Source organism: Carettochelys insculpta, chromosome 13, assembly GCF_033958435.1.
Source record: "Carettochelys insculpta isolate YL-2023 chromosome 13, ASM3395843v1, whole genome shotgun sequence".
NCBI classification, from domain to species: Eukaryota; Metazoa; Chordata; order Testudines; family Carettochelyidae; genus Carettochelys; species Carettochelys insculpta.
This window is the reverse complement of record NC_134149.1, coordinates 33,471,917-33,485,144: the sequence shown is the minus strand read 5'-3', so window position 1 is coordinate 33,485,144 and position 13,228 is coordinate 33,471,917.

Genomic DNA, 13,228 nt, shown 5'->3' with positions numbered 1-13,228 from the left:
GCTTGTGTGCTTTCCTCCCACACCTGGCTGGCAAAGAGGGGGCTGAGAAATAAATCATTCAAGCTATGTACATTCCTCTCGCTCCCTGACAGAGAGGGGAAGGGGAAAATGAGTAAGCAGCAGTCCAGTACTAGAGCTTTTAGCCCCCACTACCCTCCTTAAATTGTGCCCTGGACCACACAAGCAAATATTTTTGCAGTTGTTTGGTTGTCGTATAGCTCTGTAAAATTCAATGGCCAGTGTAATTTTTTTCTAGTGTCTTATGTCTTATGTCCCAATTATTAAATCATATTTTTCCTTGATTTGATTCAAAATTACTTTAAAAAGAGCTATGTATAGACCATGGTTCTGTTAGCCCAGGCAAGCAGGAGCTCACATGATGAATAGAACTACTCATCACGTATCACCTACAAAATAAAATTCAAATGGATGATTTTAATGAAAAGTAGAATTTTTTTCAGCCTGCTTCAGGAGATGAGCTTCACCCTGAAAAACATATCATGTAAGACTTGCACTAGAGGAACCTGATGCAAGAAATTTTCAGGGTCATGGATCATCTTTTTATACTGTTTTTACACAGCATCTAGCAGAATCATGTCAGGCCATGACTAGGACTACTAGTTTCTGTGGCAATATAAAGAATAATAACCATCTTTCAGTCCTGTGTTTATAAACTGATGGTTATGCAAGAACTATAATGTTTTAAAATGTGTAGATTGACCAGTCCTTGTTAGAAATATAGAGAATGTCAGCTCGTTCAGGCAGAGGTCAATAAGGATTACAGTTGGGGTCAGTTTTAGTTTTATGATTTGGACACAGTTAAATGGCTAACTTCTTTCATAAATATTACATTAAGTCTTAAATTTTGTCCAAAGCATAAATTTTAAATTTCAAGGTAAAGTATAAATTTTCAGTTTAAAATGAATTTTTATACAACCTAATAGCCATTAAAATGCTTCTTTATAAAATAAACATGAAACCTATTGCTCTTAAATATTAAAATATCATCGTGTTTGACGTTACATAGCTCTTCGGCTGTGCCTACACTACAGTACCCTTTCAAAAGTGGAATGCAAATGAGGCAAATTGGAAATGCAAATGAAGTGCCAATTTATGTATCTCATGTTTCATTTACATAATTGCATTTTCAAAAGAAAGTCTTTAGAAAGAAAAACAGCAGTGTATATAGGGTTCTTTTGAAATAAATCCCTGTTTTCAAAAACAACCTTTTTCATTATTTTTTTTTCTTTTTCAGGAAAAAAAGGGCTTTCAAAAACAAGGTTTTATTTCAAAAAAATGCTGTTTACATGACTGTTTTGCATTTCAAAAATAGCGCTTCTGGAATGGCAAGTGGACACCATTATGCAAATGAGGAACTGAATACACAAATTGGCACCTCATTTGTATTTTTGATCTGCTGCATTAGCATGCCCCCTTCAAAAGGGAGGGGCCAGTGTACACCTAGTCTGAGACTGTGAAACAGAATCCAAAAAATTGAACATAATATCCTAGTTTTCATTGTCCAGACAGAAAGGCAGGCAAAAATTAAACTAAATCATTAAGGGATAGAATAAATTGAATTTTTAAATATCATGCATTTTTGATTATCTAAGATTTTATTAGGAGCATAGGTACAAGTATGGCAATATCGTTGGGTGAGTGACTGTCTCAATATGTTTACATAATGTTTTCTGGACTTTAGCAGCTACAGAAAGAAAAGCAAAATAATTTTAAAATAATCTATTCCTTGGCACTATATGGAATCAAAGGGTTGGAAGAGACCTCAGGAGAAGATTAAGTCTGACACCATGCTCAAAGCAGAACCCCAATCCCAATTAAATCATCCCAGTCAGACAGTCAGAACCTTGTCAAACTGGGTCTTAAGCATTCCAATGTTTCACCATCCTCCAGGGCTGTGGCCACATTTCCTCCTCCTTTCAAAGGGGGCATGGTAATGAGGCACTTTGGCAGATGCTAATGAGGCACTTCCAAGAATGCAGTGTCTCATTAGCATAATGGCAGACAAGCACACTTTGAAAGTACTGCTTTCAAAACGCACACTGCCTGTGTAGCCAAGGGCCTTTCTAAATGACCTCCTGATTTTGAAAGGCCCTTCTTTGCAAAATCAAATGGGAAGAAGGGGCTTTCGATTGGGAAGAAGGGGCTTTCAAAATCAGTGGGTCATTTCGAAAGGTCCCTGGCTACATGGGCAGCATATGTTTCAAAAGTGGCATTTTTGAAGTGTGTGTGGCCACCCTTATGCTAACGAGGCACTGCATATTCTTAGCAGCACCACATTAACATCTGCCAAAGTGCCTCATTACCATGTGTCCTCCGAAAGGAGGGGGCTAGTGTGGCCACAGCCCTGGTGAAATAGTTTTTTCTACTATCCAACCTAGAGCTCTCCCACTGCAAATTAAGGTCATTTCTACTCATTCTGTCATTTGTCATCTCTGGAAGCCATTCATCAGGATTTTCTAGTTCTGAAGAAGTGGGTCTGTCCCAGAAAAGCTCATCACCTAATAAATTATTTTGTTAGTCTTTAAAGTGCTATAGGATGCTTTTTTGTTTTGTGAAGCCTAAATCCATCAGCCTCTCCTCATGTCATTTGCTCGAGTCCCCTAATCATTTTTACTACCCTCCACTGGCCTCTCCAATGTGTCGACATCATTTATGTAATTGGGGGCTCAGAACTGGGCACAATATTCCAGATGTGGCCTCACCAGTATGAAATAAAGGAGAATAATTATTTCCATAGATCTGCTGGCAAATCTGCTAATGCAGCCAAATACTCTGTTAGCCTTCTTGGCTACAAGGGCACATGGTTGATTCATGTCCAGCTTCTCATTCACTGTAATGACCAGGCCCTTTTCTGTAGAGCTGTGCCAGTACTTCCAGTTCTTCTTGCTTGTTTCCCTTGCTTCTTGCATTTGTGTGGAGACACTGAATATAATTATCCAACTGCTTTGCTTTCTGAGTATGATGCAGAGGTCTTGCTCTGTTGCACTTTCGTCCATGCTTTTCTTCCCAATATAGTACTTCTCTACTTACCTCAGGACTTATCTCAGTGTCCCCCAGTGAACCTAGTTTAAAGCCCGCCTCATTATGTTTGCAAGCCTGTCGGAAGATTCTCCTTCCTCTGCTTGTAAGGTGGATCCCATCCCTTCCTATCAATCCTTCTGCCCAGAAGAGCATCCCATGGTTGAAAAATCCAAAGCCCTCTCTTTGACACCATTTGCGCAACCACACATTTACTTCCAAGATTTGTTAATCTCTAACTTGGCCTTTTTCTTTAACAGGGAGGATTGATAAGAACACATCTTGCACCTCAAACTCCTTCATCCTTATTCCCAGTATGACATATTCTGCAGTGACATGCTCAAGGTTGTCCTTGGCTGTATCATTCGTTCCCATGTGAAGAAGTAGAAACAGAAGCAGACCTCTAGAGATTTTTGCTTGGTAAAAGAAAGAATCATCTGTTCCATAACCATTCAATTGTAAATTTCATAAGTATTCAAGATTCATACCAGTTTTCTAAAGATGACCAGTATCAGTCTTCTGTGATCCCTTTAGTTCCCAACTTGTGCTGGATGAATTATCTGCCACGATAGCTTTTCTTGAAAATTTTTAAGTCAGCCTACAGAAGTTAACAATAGAAATCTAATTATCTACTAAACTCTGGAAACTGGTTTAAATTTTATTTGGAAATAACATCCACTATAAAATTATTTTAGATTTACCAATTTAATTCTTTAGACACTCATTTAATTTCTATAGAACCCTATTGATTTCATCACCATTACATTGTATGGGACTTCTTTCTTGAGTGCTGTAAGTATGCATAACAGGATAAGTGACAGGAATTGCTTCTCCCTATCTCCCTTACCTTCCATGGCAGGCACGACATGAGCAGGAGTGCCATGGTGAGGCCCTGCTGCAGGCCACCCATGAGAAAGAGGTGCTGGTAAAGAAGAAGGGCAGCCTGGTGGTGCAGCTGGCAGCATCAGAGCAGGAAAACAGGGAGCTGGGAGAGGAAATCATAGGATCATCATAGAATTGTTGGGCCTGTCAGAGAAGGATGCTTTGGAGACCACCCTGTTTAACATCCAGCAGTAGCTCATTGACCTTGAGGCCAGGAGGCTGACAGATAGAACCTTCTCCTGGCCAAGGAGACAATGCAAGTGGAGCTTACCAGCAGCCACAGGTAGAGGGACATGGATGTGACCTGTCTGGAGAGGCATAAAGAGCTGTTGGCTCAGAGATTCACTCAGAGAGAACAAAAGTCCCAGATGAGACTGCAAAGCACTCAGGCTGCTCATGAGGTGGACACTGATTGTTTCCAAAGAGAGAAGGAGATGGTGTTCCTGGAGCTAGAGTGGGAAGAGCTGCTGTACCAGTGGAGCCATGTGCAGGAGCTGCTGACCTACTGTTAAATGAAGAAGAAGGAGCTGAATAAGGAGATCACTGTGCTGCAGCAGGAGCAGGATGAGAGTGTCCTGCAGGCAGAGAGTGAGAAGCAGCAGGCTCTGTCCTTCAAGGAGAGAGAGAGAGCTAGTGGCAAAGGATCCCTTCTCAGGGCAAGAAGGAGCAAGGGGGAAAGGCTCACCTCCAGGAGCTGGCCACACACAGGTAGGTGTGCAGTCACATTAGGACTGTGGGGAAGCTAGCTCTCTATTATCCAGATTATCTGAACATCTGGCAACCTCCCAGTTCCAGTGCTGCCAGATATGAAAGAGTTTACTGTGAACAGTTATTAATACTTTTGTTTTTCCTTTGAAGAGGCCCCTTTTTCAAAATTCAGTGGTTCAAATTTTTATGTAGCTCTACTTAGAGTATGGAATTCCTATTGCTTTATTTGCTAAGCATATAAATGGAGCCATGGAGAGCCATACTTTGCTCAGCACAGAAAGTAATGAGCACAATTGTTCATTTAATAATCCCAGTCACCAGCTAGTGATAGACTGCTTCAATTAATATCTGCTTGCGCATTACAAATTCTCTTCTGTGATCTGTAAGTTTAATTAAAGATCAAGTCTTATAACTAAAGTCAATTTCTTATATAGTTTCCTTTGTTTATTACACGTCACCTAATTAACACCTGTTGATTTGATACTATAAGGTCTTACTTATATGGGGGCTACAGAGATGGTGTTTCTGTAGTATTTGCCAGGTATATAGGGTGGTTGGTGTGCGGGCGGTATGGTAGACACATTATGGATGAGACAAACATTCACGTTTTTTTTTCAGGTGGTCAACCTGCACACCACGCCCAACAATTTTGGTTTCTTCCTTGTAGCTGCTTGGACATGATGGTGGGAGCATCCTGGTTCCTGTTCTTGGCCTATCAGCCAAACACTGTGCAGGTGAGGAGAGTGTTTTCCCCATCATAGTGTCTGCAGCCAACATTGGGTCCCTGGCAGAGATGGTGGTTAAGCCATGACCTGGACAGCCAAGAGCTTTGGGCAGATGCTTCAGGGAATGGACTCCTGATCGTCTTGGATCTCCTTTCCATTGGTCCTCACCTTTGCCTTGGTCAAGCATTGTGTGGTTGCTGACATGCAACATCATCTCCATGTAAAACTGTGTCACACATAAGCTCTTCCTTGGATAATTATCCCTATACCTTTCTGTGTACATTTCCATCTCATTTCATTCGTATTCCCACATCTCAAGTCCTTGGGATCAACTCTGCTCACCCTGAATGTTGGGGGGGAGGGGCTAGGAAAAAGTCGCTTAAAAAATCTGTCTCATCCCAACATGCCCAGTAACTGCAGATGGGGCGAACACCCTTCAATCTGCAACGGGCAACAATAAGAAGGGGAAAACATTTACCCTTGATTTGTAGCCTGCAATGTCTGGACACCAACAGACAGTTACAAGTCTGACTGGCCAGAGCACCAAACAGCCCTCATTACTTGAGAGCTGAGGTGGTTCAACACTGATGTTGTTGCTTTGAGTGAGAGTTGTATGGCTGATGAGCTCCAGATTAGAGAGATTGGTAGTGGCGATGCCTTTGTTTGCAGAGGTAAATGTGAAGACAAACACTGCATGTACAGTGTCAGCTTTGCTATTAAGAATAGCCTATGAGCAGCCTAAGTGAATACCCTACTGGTGTCAGTGTATGCCTAATAATGCTGCATCTTAGCATGGCCAACAACCAATTCATGAAGTAGTCAGCACTTACAAGATAATGAAAATATCAAGGAACAAATATTAAGCAATGTAACATCCACCCTTGTATCTTAACATTTTAATTTTATTTCAAGATGTCTTTCTGTCTTTCCACTCAAAACGCTAATGCACTGCATGATTAGTGATCTAGGGTGTCTTTGACATTTCATTCAGTACACAATGACCTCAACTACAAAGAAGTGGCTTCTCTCAAACTACATCTAGACCAAAAAACAAAACAAAACAAAACAAAACACTTCATAGAGGGTGCGTCGACACGAGCCAGGTACTTCAAAGTAGTCAGCACAACATCGAAATAGCACACATTACGTCAACATGCGCTGTGCACTATTTCAATGTTGAAATCAACATTACGTGGCGAGATGTCGAAATAGCTATTCCTATCCGAAGTTGGGAATAGTGCCCTACTTCGAAGTTCAATGTCAAAGTAGGGTGTGTGTAGAAGATACGTGTCCCGCTACTTCGAAATAGTGAGACCCTTCCCCCCAAGCCCTCCTCCTGGGCACCTCCCTGGGTACCCCCCTTCCCTGGCACCCTCCCTCCCTGGCACCCCTCCCTTCCCAGCCCCGCACCAGGGCCCCCCACCCCGGTCCTCTACCCCCCCAGTGGGTGTGTGCCCAGGCCTCCTTACCTCCATGACGACAGCCCCGACTGTGGCCTTTCTCACTCCAAACTGGTGTCCCACAGAGCAGTAGCTGTCTGGACTGGCCAGCTTCCAGACAGCTGTTGTGACCCTCTTCTTGACGGGGAGGGCGCGCCGCATCCGTGTGTCCTGGTGCCTCAGTGCGGGGGTGAGCCACTGGCAGAGCTCCAGGAAGGTCTGCTGGCACATGCAGAAGTTCCGCAGCCACTGGTTGTCATCCCACTCCCCCATGAGCAGCTGCTCCCACCACTCGGAGCTGATGGCATTGCTCCAGAGGCGGCGGAGCACCCAGCGGGGGGAGGAAGAGGGGAGACTGGTGGTCAGGGGCATCGCCTTCTGCCCCCCTGGGAGGACTCCTCTGCCAGGAGCTGCTGGGCGGCCTCCCAGACAGCACCTAGCAGGGCACTTGCTCCCTGGGTGACTACATGGAGGGCTTCCAGCTGCTGTTGCTGCTGCTGTTGCTGCTGGAAGTCCATAGCTGCTGTGTGTCAGTCTGCGAGAGTGTGGCTAGCGCTCTGCAGACCTTGTGCTGTTCAAGCCAGGTGTGTCTGGGGGAGGCCCTTTAGAGGAGAGGCTTGCTGTTGACCCAGAAGGGCTAGTCCAGCCTGTGACCTGGTCTGTGAGCTTTCCTGGCCCCTAATTTTGACGGGGAGTGCTTGTGTGCATGGATGCTCTGCATTTCCTTCTGGGGTGGCTCCTTTCGATGTTTCCCGTTGTTACTTCAACATTGAACGTCAATGGCACCAGCCCTGGAGGATGTGTAGACAATACTCATTGAAGTAGCCTATTTCAATGTTCTTACCTCAAAATAGGCTACCTTGACATAAGCTACGTCTACACGTGAATGCTACATCGAAGTAACTTATTTCGATGTAGCGACATCAAAATAGGCTATTTTGATGAATAACGTCTACACGTCCTCCAGGGCTGGCAACGTCGACGTTCAACATCAACGTTGTGCAGCACCACATCGAAATAGGCGCTGCGACGGAACGTCTACACGCCAAAGTAGCACACATCGAAATAAGGGTGCCAAGAACAGCTGCAGACAGGGTCACAGGGTGGACAAGCGCTTCCGGGGCAACAGCTAGCCGCTCCCTTAAAGGGCCCCTCCAAGACACATGCAGCCTGCACAGCACGCAGTCTGCAGAGCCATAGGCATGCACACCTCAAGCGATGCAGTCATGGATCCCCAGCAGCAGCAGCAGCAGCAGCAGCAGCAGCAGCAGCAGCAGCCAGAGGTCCACCCAGCTGCCCCTGTAGGAGCAGTGCTCACCCTGCTCCATGCCATGCAGGAGGCAGCTGAGCACATCCTTGCCACAGAGGAGGAGCTGCCCACAGGGGAGGAGGACTGAACCCCCAACCCTGCAGCACCCCGCCACCCCCGCCCCCGCCGCACACGCCTCTGGCACAGACTGGTGGGAGCGGCTGGTACTCGGAGAGTGGGACGACGACCGCTGGCTCCAGAACTTTCGGATGAGCCGGCAGACATTTCTGGAGCTATGTCAGTGGCTCAACCCCGCACTGAGGCACCAGGAAACTGCCATGCGGCATGCCCTCAGCGTCAAAAAACGGGTCGGCATCACTGTCTGGAAGCTGGCCACTCCAGACAGCTACCGATCCGTGGGCCAGCAGTTTGGCGTCGGCAAGGCCACCGTCAGGGCTGTCCTCATGGAGGTAAGAGGACCCATGGGGGGAGGGGGAGAAACAGCCCTGGCAGGGGAGGGGAGGGGAGGGGAGGGGAGGGGAAGGGGGCCCTGGCAGGGGAGGGCCACACACACCCTGCACACCCCTCATTGGTGCTCTCCCATGTGCTTCCCCTGCAGGTCGTCCGCGCCATCAACGCCCTGCTTCTCCACAGGCTCGTGAGGCTTTGGGACCTAGGTGCCACCATCGCGGGCTTTGCCACCCTGGGCTTCCCCAGTTGCTTTGGGGCTCTGGATGGGACTCACATCACCATCCGCACCCTGGAACACAGTGGAGGACGCTACATAAACCGGAAGGGCTACCACTCAGTGGTCCTCCAGGCCTTGGTGGACAGCCGGGGCCGTTTCCTGGACATTTATGTGGGCTGGCCTGGCAGCACCCACAACGCCCGGGTATTCCGGAACTCGGGCCTGTGCTGCCGGCTGGAGGCGGGGTCCTACATCCCCCAGCGGGAGTTCCCTATGGGGAACACCACCATACCCCTCTGCGTCATCGCAGATGCGACATACCCCCTCCGGCTCTGGCTCATGCACCTGTACACGGGCCATCTCTCTGCCAGCCAGGAGCGCTTCAACCAGCGCCTGAACCACGCGCGCCAGGTGATGGAGCGCACATTTGGCAGCCTCAAAGGGCGCTGGAGGTGTCTCCTCACCCGCCTTGATGCAGGCCCCACCAACATCCCCCAGATTGTGGGTGCGTGCAGAGCCCTACACAACCTGGTGGAGAGTAAGGGGGAGGCCTTCTTTCAGGGCTGGGCTGTGGAGGCCGGCAGGGCCAATGTGCAGCCACCCGCTTCCCCCAGTCACCAGATGGACCCCAAAGGGACGCGGGTCCGGGAGGCCCTGCTGGCCCAGTTCAATGAGGCCGTGGGGTGAACGCTGGCAGGCCCCCCACTGAACCCCTCCCATCCTCCACAACACTCCCTGCCCCTACGCCCACAGAGCACCCAAGAGCACACCCCCCCACTTTTTTTGTAAAAATAAAAGCAGACAGTTGTTTGTCAACTCAAACATCTTTACTAGAACTCTTATTATTATTAATATTATGAACAAGACAAACTAACCATGTACGGGGAATCTAACTGATAAATATATATACATTATAAAAATAGGGATAACATGAAAGGGGAAGACAAGGAAGGGGAGAACTATTTACATGGGCGGGTAAGGATCAGCATAGTAACGGGTCAAATACACAAACTATTTACAACAAAATAACAATAAACTGGGGGGAATATATACAAAGGGGGAGGGGGGTTCACGTCCTGGGCCCCACGCCCCTACAGTCCAGCGCTGGGGGTGGGCGGCCGGGATCCCCACCTCGGCCGCAGCCCTGGCCGGGGCAGGCTGGGGGACAGGCGGACTGGGAGATACGGCCGGCGAGTGTCCACTGGCCCCAGATCCCCCTCGGCGGAATGGCCCTCGGTGGCGGGTGGTGGTGTGATGGCGGACAGCGCAGCAGCTGGAGCAGAGGGTGGAGCAGCAGGTGGAGCAGGCAGGGCAGGCGCTGTGGTGGCCGGCACGGCCTGGGGGGCCAGGGAGTCCTCGATGCGGTTGAGGGTCCGTATGTAGGCCCCCCATGCCTCCTGGCGCCAGGCCAGCGCCGGCTCCTGCAGCTGGAGGCGGTCTCCCTCCACCCGCAGCCGCTGCTCGGTGACCTCCAGCTGCCGACGGTGGAGGGCCAGCAGCTGGGGGTCCGTCGCCGTCGGCTGCTGGTGCTGGGTCCTCCGTCTTCCCCGCCGTGGTGCCGGTCGGTCTTCTGCCGAGGGGCTGGCCTGGAGTGATGGCCCTGGAGGGCTTTCCGGGACCACTGACGCCTCGCTGGTGCTCTCCGGTCCTTGCGATGGTGCAGCTGCGGAACACAGGAGTGGGGGGAAGAAGAGTGGAGACAGGCGTTAGTGTGGGCCCTGAGCCGTGGCCCTTGTCCCCCCATCCCTCTGCTGCAGGTTCCCCATCCCTGTCCCCGGGAGATGCTGCTGTGATGGGGTTCAGGAGTCCCCCTGCACTGCACCCCGTCCGCTGGCAGGAGTGACTCTCACTCAGCAGGTATGACAGGAGGTTTATTAGGCAACAGATGCCCAGTTTCTCACAGAAGCGACAGTACAGCAGTCAGAGACGGTCCTTCCAACCCGTCCTGGGGAGAAGACCCCGACGGGTGCCCCTCTGGGGTGTAGCTTTCCCCCTCGTCAGGCTGGCTGCCTTCTAGCTCTCCCTTCCCCTAGCCTCTAACTGCCACCCCCGATTCAAACCCAGCTCGGCTCCTCCCTCCTCTTTGTTCAGGGCAGAGGTGTTACCTGCCAGTTGTAGCCCCAGGATCATCCTTAGCCACTGGGAGCTATTCAGCTTGTTTCTCATATGTAGCCTGAGTCTCGCATTTGCACTCCCCCCACTCCATCACATGCTGCTGCTGCTGCTGCTGCTGGGTGTCCCACCCCCTCCCTCCGGGGGACCCTAGAGGTTCCGCTCCCCCCAGCCCCGGGGATGGGGCATGGCACTGTCATGCTGCGGGGGGCAGGGGCTGATGCAGTCTTCTGAGGGATATGCCACTGCTGTCCTTGGGGCCATGGTCATCTGGGCATGTGGAGGGCCCTGGTCATATCTATTACCCCTGCCCCTCAACCCCGGGGGTGTGCACCAGGGGGTACATACCTGACGGTCCACTCCCACGGTCGGGAGACACCTGGGGGGCAGACGCCCGGCTGGAGCTCCTGGATGGGAGGATGATGTGGAGGCCAGCGTCACTGGAGGAGGAGTCCCTCTCCTCCTCCTCCTCCTCCGGTGCCCTGCGGGTGGGCTGCTGGGGGGGCACCCGGGGTGTGGGGCTTGCCTCTGGGGCAGACTCTACCTCCAGGTCCTGCTGGGGCTCCTCGGCCGAGGTATCAAGAGTGGCCAGAGGGGAGGATGTGTGCTGGGGGCCCAGGATGTCCCTGAGCTCCCTGTAATAAGGGGCAAGTGACGGGGGCGGCCCCAGGTCGGCCGGCCGCATCCCGGGCCCGGGTGTAACCCTGCCGCAGATCCTTCACTTTACTCCGGACATGATCCAGAGTGTGGGCAGGGTGACCCTGGGCAGCCAGGCCATCGGCCAGCCGAGCGAACGCATCCGCGTTCCACCTCTTGCTTCCCATTACCTGGAGCACCTCCTCCTCGCTCCAGAGCCCCAGCAGGTCCTGAAGCTCAGCCTCCACCCAGGAGGGGCCCCGCTGCAGCTTTCCCGCCTGGCTGCTGGGCTGGGAGCCCCAGCTCCCCTTGGGGGGGGTCCCCTGGGGGCGCTTGGGGGGCTGCCATGCGACCATCGCAGGTGGGTGGGTGTCTGTAGCTGGCTGAGGGACGTGCAGGCTGGCCGCATGTCTGGGCTGCCGCCTGCACATTCTCTCATCTTCCTGCACAGGAAGGGAGGGGGCGGGGAGCTTTAAGGGGCCGCTCCACACGGCCACCATCGATCTCAGGGGCTGGAGAGAGTGTCTCTCAACCCCTCAGCTGATGGCCGCCATGGAGGACCCCATAATTTCGATGTTGCGGGACGCGCAACGACTACACGTTCCCTACTTCGACGTTGAACGTCGAAGTAGGGCGCTATTCCCATCCCCTCATGGGGTTAGCGACTTCGACGTCTCGCCGCTTAAAGTCGATGTTAACTTCGAAATAGCGCCCAACACGTGTAGCCGTGATGGGTGCTATTTCGAAGTTGGTGCTGCTACTTCGATGTAGCGTGCATGTCTGGACGCGGCTATAGTGTGCTATTGTGGACGTAGCCAGACAGAGTTAGTCAAGCTGTGCTTTCTACTTTTCATAGCTTGCTCTAGTATAACATAATTGTCTAAAGGAATCTGTCAATTATTTTCGTTTGATAGCAGTATGCATGTCTTATGCTGAGGAGCAGTGACAGAGACATTATGAGCAAAAAAATTGGCCAGTTTTCAGTCTCTTCTGGGAATATGTCTGAGCACTATATCCAACCACAGTAGGTAAAATTAGCACACTTCTGGAATGGGGTATGTAGGTTTGAAGAAATTTCTCCTCAGCTATAATATCAATCTAGTTTCAAAATAGTCCCATGAGGCAGAATTTTAACAGCAATTTGTTTTACATGCAGTAAAAACCCTAATGAGAGAATTAGCTGTAGAAGCCTGAACCAGATGTAAACTAGTATACTTCAGCTGAAATCGAAAGGGTCATAGCAGTTATAGACTGGGCCTACGGATTCTAGTATTGAATTTACAGCACCAGCCAGACTGAATACTGAATGCTATGATGAACCGCTGGTTCATATTAATAATTAAGCTCAGAAGCAGTGTGGCTTGTACATGAGCTAGAGAGCCTGGGGTAACCTATCGTTGAATATAGGATGAGCTACATCTGGATTAAATTAGGTGATGCCAGTCTGTAAGATACTGCAAAGAGAGGGGACTCTCTCCTGTCATAAGAGAACTGCACAGTGAAGCTCCAGGGAAAGAGAATCTCCTGTTTTGGTCCCTGGAACTCCTGCTACTTGAGGGGTGGTACCGAATTTAAGCCTGGGAGGGTGATTGTATTTGTGTGTGTGTTTGATGGGTAAGCTTTTAATTTAATAAAAACTGAAACCTTAGAAAGAGCTATGAGTAAAAGAGAGGCTGTGGAGTTTTTTGGCAGAGCTCTGGTGAACAGGAAAATAGACAGGCACAGCCTAGGCATTACATGTTAATGTGAT